The sequence below is a fragment of the Sarcophilus harrisii genome, chromosome 6, assembly GCF_902635505.1.
Source record: "Sarcophilus harrisii chromosome 6, mSarHar1.11, whole genome shotgun sequence".
Taxonomy (NCBI): domain Eukaryota; kingdom Metazoa; phylum Chordata; class Mammalia; order Dasyuromorphia; family Dasyuridae; genus Sarcophilus; species Sarcophilus harrisii.
Window position 1 is genome coordinate 60255555 of NC_045431.1, and position 13356 is coordinate 60268910.

Sequence of the window (13356 nt, forward strand, 5' to 3'; positions counted from 1 at the left end):
CCCATTTTATGTTTTATGGATACCTCCCCTCAAAGCATCATCAGTAAGTTTGTGCATTTGCTGTTATCTGAGTCTGCACACTGAGGAATATAAGCAGCACCATTGCCTCTAGATGGCTGTAGGATGAAATACTATAGCAGGTGTTGATCTTGTGAGATATCATGGAGGCATACTTTCAAACAGAGAAGAGGACTATAGTCAGAATAGGCATTTAAGACTCTCGTCAGTCTCCTGGCTTGACCCTGTGATGTGTTGGCCCATTTAGATACCCCCACTAAAAAAAAATCTTACTGGGTCTCTTCTCCCTTTCCTTCCTTGTGGATTACCGAAGGAACTCTGGGAGGATCCTACTCACAGATAGCTCTTGGAAGTTTCTGTTTCTTCTTATAATTCTTATGCTTCTTATGCCCCACATTCAGGCACCATGTGTTGTGATAGGGGAGCTCACCTGCCAGTGGCTGCTGGAGGACTAACTCAAACCTGTAGAATGGATCTCTCCATGTGAGCAGATGATGATGATGACACAAGGAGACTGAGAGGCAGTTGCTGTTCTCTGACCTCTCCACTGAGAGGCTGTTGTGTTGTCTGACCTTTCTCCTCTTCCCTCTGCCTCCAAATCATTTTATTCCCAACCCACAAGCAACACCTGTGTCAGTAAAGGCTGCTTTTCAACTCCTTCAGATGTTATGATTCACAGCTATGGTGGCTCTTGGAGAATTGATCTGCCTCTTCACCTAGGCATAGTCCTTAACAGTTTTTAGTTCATCAAAATTAAGAATCTAAAATTGAAATATTTGAGATATGTACGGGCAATTGCATACAAACCTTTTGGAAACTAAAGAACCACCTTATCTCTACCAAAATATGGTTTTGGGAGGATTGAAAAAAATAATAATCTGTAGTTTACTTAAATGAAATTCATGTTTCAGATCTCTTATAAATTATTTATTCAATTCATTACAAGGACAGCCTCTACAAAGAGGCAAGATTAAGATCAAATTTCTTCAAAAGGGATGTTACAATAGACAAATATAGTTATTTACCCTTGTGACTAAATTCACACTTTCCCACATGTTAATATTCATTATATTTGAACAAGGACAGATGAAATTCAGCTGAATTGCATTATATTTGCACTTTCCTTGTTCTGAGAACTTCTCAAAGGATATGTACTCATTGGGAAGTGAATATAATGAGAATTATAACTTCTAAATGACTGATTCCTTTAACCTAAGATTTCAACATTTATTCTAGCCTGAAATAGAGCTTTCCATGTTCCAAAGTATGGCTTTTGAAAACTAACAATCAAAAGATATAATCTACACAGTTAAAGTGACTTAATAAAACCTTCTACTCTATCAAGAATGTATACAAGGTATTTCCTTTTAATTTGTTATCTCCTACTTTAGGTGTGTTCTTTCAAGTGCAGAAAAAAAGGCATCAGGATGCTATTGAAAATCAAAATATATTTATGTTTATTAATCACTTATCTTATATCCCATTTATACAATAAAAACTCCTTAAGGCCTATGAAATATATGTATGTATATATACATATGCATATATTTGCATATAAATATACATGTATTTATGTATGTATGCATCTGTTTGTGAACACACAGAGACCCATAGAGATAAGAAATAAGAGAATTACAAAGGGAGAAAGAGAGAGAGAGACATACACAGTGAAACAGAGAGAGAGTGATTTTTGCTTAAGTACAATCCTATGCACAAAATAGATATATAATAGACATTTGTAAATTGTTATGTGACATATTGCATAATAATTTTAAATTACATTCCCCTATAGTAGACTGACCCTATTCCATCTCATTTTTTTCAGCAGACTGGCCTCTTTCTCATCTCTATTGTCTCATTTTTCTTCAATATGTCTTTACTAACATATTGCCTTTACTGACATATAATACCTCAATTATTTTCTTAGATTTCCTTTCTCATGAGTTGTTTGGAATTTCCCTGGATCATTATATTGATCACAATAAAGTTTTTCAGAGTTGATCAAAATTGCAATATTGCTGTTAATGTGAACAATGATCTTCTGGTTCTTCTCACTTCACTTTGTGTCAGTTCATGTAGAAATTCACATACTTTTCTGAACCATTTCCCTGATTATTATTTATAGCTCAATAGTATTCCACATGGTTATATACTACAACATATTCAGTCACTCCTTAATTAATTAGCATCCTCTCAATTTCCAATTCTTTGTCACAAAGAAGAACAAGAATAGGAAGAACAAGAATAAAAACAAGAAGAGAAAAAAGAGGGGGAGTAATAACAAGAATTGGAAGAAGAGAAAGAAGAAAAAGAAGAAGGAAGAGGAGGAGAAGGAGAAAAGAAGAAAAAAAGAAAGAAAGAGAGAGAGAGAAAGAAAAAGGAGAAGATGAAAAATATGTATGTTTTGTATATATGCTTTTCCTTTTACTTTGAGCTCTTTGTAATATAGACCTGGTAATGGTGTTGTCAGATAAAAGGGATTGCACAGTTACGAAGAACTTTCTGAATAGTTCCAAATCACTCTCTAATTTAGGATTGGGAAAAATCTAGCCAATGAGTCATATAAGGCCTGTGAAATCATTTGCTAAGGCATCCACAGGCAATGATGAGATAAAAATTAGTTATAACAGTCTCATAGTGCTTGAGTTTTATAAGTTGATAATTTTGCATGGCTTGTGAATGATATTATAAATATCCAAAATTTCCAAAATATCCCTTGGCAGACAAAAAGGGTTTCCCACCTGCTGTTCTAGATGTTTGTAGTAGTTAACAACTCTACCAACAGTACATGAATCTATTTATTCTCCCACATCCTCTCCAGAGAGATCCTCACATCCATTTTCTTTCTTTGTCATGTTAGCCATGTTGTTTTAATTTTCATTTCTTCAGTTAATTGTGATTTAGAACAACTTTATATGACTATTAATAACTTTGATTTTTCCTTTTGAAAAATTATAATATTCCTTATGCATTTATTAATTGGGGAAAGACTGTTATATTTATAAATTTGTAGGCCATTAGCAATTGATGCCTCCACTTCTTTTCATTCTCTTCTTACTTTTCTTTATTCTTGCTTTTGAGTTCATCATTCTACTGAAATTGTTCTCTCCAAGTTACAAATGGTCTTATAATTGCCAAATCTATTGTTCTTTTCTCAATACTCATTTTTCTTGAACTCTCTGAAGTTTGTGACACTCTAGGTCACCATATTATGTCCTATACTAGTTCTGCTATCTGTCTGACCACTCCTTCCCCATTTCCTTTTGTTCTCTTTATCCAGGTCATGTTGACTAATAGCAGGAATTCCAAGATGCTCATCACTTGACTCCTAGATTACTATAATTTGGGTGGGGAGTTCTCCCCTCAAGTCTCACCAACTCCAGTTTAACCTCTAGCTGTCAAATTTTTCTTTATAAATAACAGGTTTAACTACATCATCTCCTTACCTCATCCTATTAAATAAATCCCTGTGACTATCATTTCCAAGAGAAATTATAAAATTATGTTTTTGATTTTTAAAGTCAATTTAAAGTTAATAATGTGGACTTTTTTTTGCCTTTCAAATATTCTTATGATTTATTCAACCCTAAATACTTTGTTATCCAAGAAATAGATCTCAATATTCTAACAAAAGAGACTTTATCTTATTTTTCCATGCATTTTCACTAGGTCCTTCAGCCATGACTTCTTGCCTTCCTCATCTCTGCCTTCTGGCTTCATTGTTTATTGATATCCAGCCAAAAAAAAAAATCACTTTACAAGAATCTCTTTCTGATGTTCCTTAACAATAGTGTCTTCCTGTTAGAATCCTTACAAAGTGCTGTCAATTGCCTAATTTAGCATGGTGCTTAGCAAATTCTCTAGCTCACTAATGTATTTAAGTACTCATTGGTGTTCACACTTTTGGGAGACTCACAAGTCATTATTCAGTATGAATTCACAAGTCAGAACCCACAATCCCACTTTCTCAGCCTTTTACATCAAGCATAAAAAGAGCTTCAGTGAATCAGTCAGTCAGTTCAGAAGAAGCCCACTCTCGGAGGTGGAACCAGATTCATTCATCCCATCTCATACCACCGTGGTGGCAGCCTCTCCTCCTTCACTTCTCCACTGAAAGATAGGTCTCTAAGAAAGCTAACCAGGCCCAAGGAAAGAGACGAGACTTGGAAGGAGAAAATAAACGTTTGAATTTTATCAGCTGGCTGCATTTGAGGTGATTATTACTTTGAACTGAAACTAAGGCTGCCTCCAGAAAACCTCCCCAAGAAACCTGCTCCCAGAGAATGATCATATTATACAAAAGAAGAGAACACCACATCTTCTATACTTGATTATTTCTAATTTATTCCTAAATATACCTACCATACAGAGTTACTTTGTTTTTTTTTTTCTTTTTCATTAGAGTGTGGAATCCTTGAGGACAAAAATTATCTTTCAATACTGTTTATCTGGAACATGTAGAATTAATTCTAAATATAGTTTGCTGTTGTTGTTCAATATTTTCAATCATTTTCATTTCTTTGTGACTTCATTTTCAGGTTTTCTTGGCAAAGATATTGAAATGGTCTGCCAATGCTTACATTTGAGGAAAATGAAGCAAACATGGTTTAGTGACTTGTAAGGGTCATACAGCTTGTAAGTGTCTCAAACTGAATTTGAACTTCTGATTTCAAGTCCAGGGTTTCATCCACTGGACCATCTACCTGGATATAATAAGCACTTAATAAACATTGTAGAGTGACTGGCTAGCCCAATATTTTACACATACCAGAAGCTGCAAAGATATTCTATTGTCTGAAGGAAAATAATATATATTGAAAGCAGAGAAGGTGAGGTAACATTATAAATGGCTTTAAATGTCAGGAGTTTGCATTTTATCATAAATGTAGGAGAAGTCCATTTAAGCATGTTGTCCAGGAAGAAGATTACAGTTAAATGGTACATTTCAGAGTACTATTTTAGAAGCACTGTTCCAGAAGAACTGGAAAGGGGAAGAGTCTTGAGTTTGGAAAACCAACTAAGTTTATTTTAATAGTATTAGAGATAAGGGTCCAAGGTCTATATTTGGTTGAAATATATGCAAGTGGAAGGAAGAGAATAGATGTAGAACATTTCAATTATTATTATAAGCGTGAGATCTTAGATAAATAGTGGTGAGATCATCAACAGAAATTAAGAAGTTAGGAGAATGGGTAAATGTATGATTTAAAGCATTTTTATGCTTTAATTTCTTAGCCTAAAAATTATTTATTCATATCTTTTGACCATTTGTCAACTGGGGAATGAATTATATTCTTGTAAATGTAACACATTTTTTTATATATTTTAGAAACGAAACATTATCAGAAACATTGGTTATAATCCCCCCCAGCTTCATACTTCCTGTTTAATCTTGTTTCTGTTGGTTTTCCTTATTCAAAACGTTTTTAATTTAATGTAATCAAAATTGTCCCATTTTGAATTTCATAATGTTCTCTAGTTCTTCTTTGGCCATAAATCCCTTTCTTCTCCAAAGATCTGATAGGTAAACTATCCCTTGCTCTCCTAATTTGTTTAGGATATCATTCTTTATGCCCAAATCATGTACCCATTTTAAATTTATTTTGGTATGTGGTATGAGATGTAGTCTATGCCAAGTTTCTCACCTATTATTTTCCTGGTTTTCTAACAAATTTGTTATTTCAGAAGCTGGAGTTTGGTGGTTTATAAAATACTAGATTGCTACAGTCATTGATTATTGTGTCATATGTATCTAACCTATTCCACTGATCCACCACTCTATTTCTTAACCAGTACCAGACAGTTTTGATGACTGACACTTTATAATATAGTTTTAGCTCTGGTACTGCTAAGCCATAATACTTTCTATTTATTTTTCCATTAATTCCCTTGATATTTTTGAACTTTGTTAATCCAGATCAATTTTGTTATTTTTTCTAGCTCTGCAAAATATTTTTCAGTTTGATTGGTATGGAACTGAATAAATAGATCAATTTGGATAGAATTGTCATTTCTTTTCTGTTACTTTGGCCTACCCATGAGCAATTGATATATTTTCTAATTGTTTGCATCAAACTTTTTTTAGGTTAGAAGTGTTTTTTAATTGTGTTTATATAGTTCTTGGTTTTGTCTTGGCAGATAGACACCCAAATATCTTATTTTTTATGATTATTTTAAATATAATTTATCTTTCTATTTCTTGCTACTAGACTTTGTCAGTAATATATAAAAATGCTGATGATGTGTGTGGGTTTATTTTACATATTACAGCTTTGCTAAATATATAAATTGTTTCTAAGAGGTTTTTTTTTTTTAATAGCTTGTTATTTCAAGTTATATGCATGGGCAATTTTATAGGATTGACAATTGTCAAACCTTTTGTTCCAATTTTTCCCCTCCTTCCCCTACCCCCTCCCCTAAATGGCAGGATGACCAGTAGATGTTAAATATATTAAAATATAAATTAAATACAAAATAAGTATACATGACCAAACCATTATTTTGCTATATAAAAGGAAGTGGTCTCTCAAATATTGTACAATTAGCCTATGTAGGAAATCCAAAATGCAGGCAGGCAAAAATATAGGGAATGGGAATTCAATGTAATGGTTCTTTGTAATGATTCTTAGTCATCTCCCAGAGTGCTTTCGCTAGGTGTAGCTTGTTCTGTCCATTACTGTTCCATTGGACCTGATTTGGTTCATCTCATTGCTGAAGATGGTCAGGTCCATCAGAACTGGTCATCATATAGTATTGTTGTTGAAGTATATAATGATCTCTTGGTTCTGCTCATTTCACTCAGCATCGGTTTGTGTAAGTCTCTCCAGGCCTTTCTGAAATTATCCTGTTGGTCATTTCTTAAAGAACAGTAATATTCCATAATATTCATATACCACAATTTATTCAGCCATTGTCCAACTGATGGACATCCATTCAGTTTCCAGTTTTTAGCCACTACAAAAAGGGCTGCCACAAACATTCGTGCACATGCAGGTCCCTTTCCCTTCTTTATAATCTCTTTGGGATATAATCCCAGTAGTAACACTTCTGGATCAAAGGGTATGCACAGTTTGATAACTTTTTGAGCATAGTTCCAAACTACTCTCCAGAATGGTTGGATTCGTTCACAACTCCACCAACAATGCCTCAATGTTCCAATTTTCCCGCATCCCCTCCAACAATCACCATTATTTTTTCCTGTCATCTTAGCCAAACTGACAGGTGTATAGTAGTATCTTAGAGTTGTCTTAATTTGCATTTTTCTGAATAATAATGACTTGGAGCATCTTTTCATATGCCTAGAAATAGTTTCAATTTCTTCATCTGAGAATTCTCTGTTCATATCCTTTGACCATTTTTCAATTGGAGTATGGCTTGATTTTTTTTATAGATTAGAGTTAATTCTCTATATATTTTGGAAATAAGGCCTTTATCAGAACCTTTGACTGTAAAAATATTTTCCCAGTTTATTGCTTCCCTTCTAATCTTGTCTGCATTAGTTTTGTTTGTACAAAAACTTTTCAGTTTGGTATAGTCGAAATTTTCTATTTTGTGATCAGTAATGATCCAGAGTCATAAATTCCTTCCCCTTCCACAGGTCTGAGAGGTAAACTATCCTGTGTTCCTCTAATTTATTAATAATTTCATTCTTTATGCCTAGGTCATGAACCCATTTTGACCTTATCTTGGTGTATGGTGTTAAGTGTGGATCAATGCCTAGTTTCAGCCATATTAGTTTCCAATTTTCCCAGCAATTTTAGTTGACATAGTATTATAATTAATACTTCTTTAAAACATTGCTATAATTCACTTGTCAATCCATCTGGTCCTGGAAATTTTTTTGTAGTGATTTCATTGATGACTGGTTCAATTTATTTTTTTCCTAAAATGGTGCTATTTAATTAATTTATTTCTTTTTCTTGTAATCTGGACAATTTATATTTTTATAAATATTCAACCATGTCAATTAGATTGTTAGATTCTGGCATAGAGTTGGGCAAATGGATCCTATTTATTGCTCAGATTTCTTCCTCATTGCTATAAGTTCACTTTTTTCATTTTTTAACCTAGAAAAATTTCTTTACCTAATCATATTATCCAAAGGTATATCTATTTTGTGTTTTTTTCATAAAGCCAAATTTTAATTTTTTAATCAATTGTTAATTTTTATTTAATTGGGAGCTTTTAATTTCTTCTTTTTTTTTTTTTGCATTTTTAGCTATATGCCCAAATTATTGATCTTTTCAATTCCTTATTATTCAATTCAAATGCATATGTATTTAGAAATATAAAATTTTTTCTAAGAATTACTTTGGCTATATCCCATTGATGTTTTTATGTTGATTCACTTTTGTCATTCTCATGTATGAAATTATTGATTGGATTAATTGGATGAAAATATCGATGAAATTTATGATTTGTTTGACATACTCATATTTTTAAAAATTATATTATTTAATTTCCAATATGTTTTTGTTCCATCATTTCCTGGGCCTTTACTGAATTTAATTGTTTTACTTCTTGATCTGAAAAGGAAGCATTTACTATTTCAGCTTTTGTGCATTTTATTTTGGGGTGTTTATGCCCTATTATATGGTCATTTTTTGTGTAGTTGTCATATACTGCTGATAAAATGGTGTATTCCTTTCTGTCCCTAATCAATTTTCTCCAGAGGTTTATTATATCTAAATTTTCTAAGATTCGATGAGCATCCCTATTTTATTTCTTATTTATTTTTGTGGCTAGATTTTTCTAATTCTGAAAGGGAGAGTTGAGATTTCTTGCTAGTGTATCTTTTTTAAAAAAAAATCTATTTCTTCCTGTAACTGGTTTAATTTCCTCTCTAAGCATTTGAATACTGTACCACTTAATGCATATACATTAGTATAGACACCTTGTCTATGGTAGCTTTTAACAGGTTGTAGTTTCTTTCATTATATGTTTAAATTAGATCTATTTTTACTGTTGCTTTTTCTGATATCACAGTTGCTACTCTTGTTTCCCCCCTCCCCCAGCTACAATATAATCAATTCTGCCCCAGCTTTTTATGTTTACTATGAATGTATGTCTCAGTTAAAAATGTCTTTCTTATCAACAACATACTGTAGGATTCTGTTTTTTAAATCCACTATTCTATTTGTTTTTTTTTTTTTTATGGGAATGTTCATCCCATTCATATGTATAGTTATGATTATCAACAATGTATTTCCCTCCATCTTATTTTTCGTCCTGTGTGTAATTTTGTTCTCTCTTTTTACTCTCTCTATCTAGTTATCTTTTGTTTCTAAGCCACCCCTCCCCCATCTGCTCTTCCTCTTGTCACCCCTTCTCATTTCACTTACCTCTTTCTTCAAGTGTTTCTGTTCTCCCCTCCTATCCAGCCCCTCCCTTTCCTTTGCCCTTTCTTCCTTACTTCCTTAAAGAGTAAAAAGTTTATTGTGTATATCCAATTGAATCAAAATATCCTTTTCTTGGAGCCAAAATGGATGAGATTAAGCTTCAGATATAGTTTCCTTCCTTATCTCTTTTAATTAGATCAATTTTTGTTTTTGTTTGATCTGAAATAAGGATGGCTATCCCTGCTTTTTTTTACTTCACCTGAAGCAAAATAGATTCTGCTCTAGCCTTTTACCTTTACTCTGTATGAGTCTTCCTGCTTTAAATGTGTTTCTTGTAAACAACATATTGTCTGTCGAGTTCTGACTTTTGATCCAGTATATTATCCGCCTCCACTTAATGGGAGAGTTCATCCCATTCACATTTATGGTGAACATTACTAGTTCTGTATTTCCTGTCATCTTATTATCCCTAGATTATGTTTTTCTTTTTCTCGCCTCCCCTAACCCTCTTTCCCAGTTTTAAACTTATGGACCCCACTTGCATCATGCAACTCACCCTCTTTAGAATCCCTCTCTCCCACCTTTGAATCTCTTCCCCTTTTTTGTATCCTTCCCTTATTACTCTTTTTCTTTTCCTTTTCCTCTTCCCCTTTTTAATGAGGTGAGAGAAGATTTTCTGTAAACAAGTATTTCAATTATTTTCTCTTTGAGCCAACTCTGATGAAAGTAAGATTCACACAATGTTCCTTCCCCTCTCTAAATTCCCTCAGATTTGATAAGTTCTTTTGCCTCTTAGTGGGATGTAGTTTTCCTTTTTTTATCCCCTCTTCCCCCTTTTCTGACACTATCCTCTTTCATTTCTACTTCCCTTTTTATGTTATATCAGTTAAATTAAATTATACATGTAGTCTTTTTGTATATCCACATCAGAAATACAGTTCTCAAGAGTTCCTTTTACCCTTTTCTGCAATGGGCTGAGGCTTGAGTTGATGCACTGAGGTCCCAAGCACGTGAGGCTAAATAGTGATTGGACCATACTTTATAAATATATATGCTTGGAGAAAGAATGGCCCCCACCCACTCTTTGCAAGTCCTGATGTGTTATATAGGAAATGATGATTTTGGTGGGTGGAGGCAGAGGGACAGGAAGAGAGGCGGAGAGAGACTGCTGGCTGGGTTCTGCTCGGATGTCTTCTGGTCTCATGGATTCTGTTCTGGTTGGCTTCTTGATGCAGCTGCTGACATTGCTAATCTCCCTTTACCTCTGATTCCCTTTTATCTCCAATCCTTCTTCACCTCTACTGAGAATAAGATTGAAGATTTTCCCTTAACCTGAATTACTGACTCAGGCTGATTTTAAAATATGTGGTCATCACACTTTTCTACTTCTCTTGAGTCCTATGGTTGAAGAATACATTTTTTGTTTAGTTCTGGTTTTTTCTTCAGAAACAAATGGAATTCCTCTGTTTCATTAAATGTCCATCTTCTTCCCTGGAAGAAAATGCTCAGCTTGATTGGTTAGTTTTTTCTTGGCTGCATTCCAAGTTCTTTTGGTTTTGGAATATCAGTTCCAGACCCTTCAATGCTTTAATGTGGAGACAGCCAGATCTTTGGTGATCCTTATTGTGGCACCTCGGTATTTGAATTGATTTTTTCTGACTTCTTGTAATTTTTTTTCCTTAACTTGATAATTCTGAAATTTGCCCACAATATTCCTTGAAGTTTTTATTTAAGATCTTTTTCAGAAGTTGTTAGATGAATTCTTTCAATGCCTATTTTACCTTCTGATTCTATTACATCTGGACAGTTCTCTTTGATGATTTCCTGTAAAATAGTACCCAGGCTTTTTTTTTTTCATCATAATTTCAGAAAGATAATCCTCAGATTATCTTGCCTAGATCTATTTTCCAGGTCTGTTATTTTTCCAAATAGATATTTGATGCTTTTCTCTAATTTTTCATTTTTTTTATCTTGCTTGACTGATTCTTGATGTCTCAATGAATCAATGATTTCTATTTGTTCTGTTCTGATTTTTAATGAATTATTTTCTTCCTGAGCTTTTTTACTTCTTTTTATATATGTCCAATTGAGTTTTTAAATGAGTTTGTTTTTTTCCATTTCATCAATATTTTTTTTAGTGAATTATTTTCTTTTTATAATTCACAAATCCTACTTTCTTGCAAATTCTTTATCTTTTCCAATTCACAAATCCTACTTTCCTGGGATTTTTTTTACCTTTTCCAATTCACAAATTCTGTTTCCCTTCACTTCCTGGGAATTTTTTACCTTTTCCAATTCATATTTCAGGAAGTTGTTACTTTCTTGCAAAGCTTCTCTTTCCCTTCCCCATTTTTCTTCTAACTCTCTTTTGAGACTTTTAATGGTCTCTAATAGGAGAGTGTTATGTAAAGGGGCCAGGTAACATTCCTCTATGGGGTATTGCCTGGAGACTCTTTGCTATTAGTCTCCTCAGGGTTGCAAACCTACTCTTTTTCTGTATAGAAGCTATTGATGGTCCTTTTGATATTTTTACTCATTTTTTAAAGCCTTTAGAGTCTTCAGGGGAAGGGGATTGTCAGCTACCTCTGCAAAGCAAGGGAAGGTATACAGGCTGCAAGCAGCAAGGTATGGGAGTGCTCTGGGATAAAGTCCCCACCCCAACTAGAAGTGATTCAGCACTGCCTGAGTTACTGAAGTGCCCAGTGGAGAACCCCACTTTGTGGTTTAGTGATTGCCCTAAGGCTAGAGACTAAGCAGTGAAAGTATCACTACCCCAGGCCAGAGCCCACCATAAGGATGTGGATGTTAGCAGCTGACCAGCAAATGGCCCCACTCAGACTGGAAGTGTCTCTGCCCCAGCCAAAAGTTGCACTGCATACACTATGATCAAGTAGGATTTATACCAGGAATGCAGGGCTGGTTCAATATTAGGAAAACTATTAGCATAATTGACTATATCAATAAGCAAACTAACAAAACCATATGATCATCTCAATAGATGCAGAAAAAGCATTTGATAAAATCCAACATCCATTCCTAATAAAAACACTTGAGAGTATAGGAATAAATGACTTTTTCTTAAAATAGTCAGGAGCATATATTTAAAACCATCAGTAAGCATCATATGCAATGGGGAAAAACTGAAATCTTTCCCAGTAAAATCTGGAGTGAAGCAAGGTTGCCCACTGTCACCATTATTATTCAATATTGTATTAGAAACACTAGTCTCGGCAATAAGAGTTGAGAAAGAGATTAAAGGAATCAGAATAGGCAGTGAGGAAACCAAACTATCACTCTTTGCAGAAGATATGATGGTATACATAGAGAACCCTAGAGATTCTATGAAAAAGCTATTAGAAATAATCCATAACTTTAGCAAAGTTGCAGGTTATAAAATAAATCCCCATAAATCCTCAGCATTTTTATACATCACCAACAAAATCCAACAGCAAGAGAAATTCCATTCAGAATAACTGTCAACAGCATAAAATATTTGGAAATCTATCTACCAAAGGAAAGTCAGGAATTATATGAGCTAAATTACAAAAAACTTTCCACACAAATAAAGTCAGACTTAAACAATTGGAAAAATATCATGCTCCCGGACAGGTCTAGCGAATATAATAAAGATGACAATACTCCCTAAACTAATCTATTTATTTAGTGCTATACCAATCAGACTTCCAAGAAAATATTTTAATGATCTAGAAAAAATAACAACAAAATTCATATGGAATAATAAAAGTTCAAGAATCTCAAAAGAATTAATGAAAAAAAAATCAAATGAAGGTGGCCTAGCTGTACCTGATCTAAAACTATATTATAAAGCAGCAGTCACCAAAACCATTTGGTATTGGCTAAGAAATAGATTAGTTGATCAGTGGAACAGGTTAGGTTCACAAGACAGAATAGTCAACTATAGCAATTTAATGTTTGACAAACCCAAAGATCCTCACTTTTGGGATAAGAACTCATTATTTGTAAAAACTCTTGGGATAAC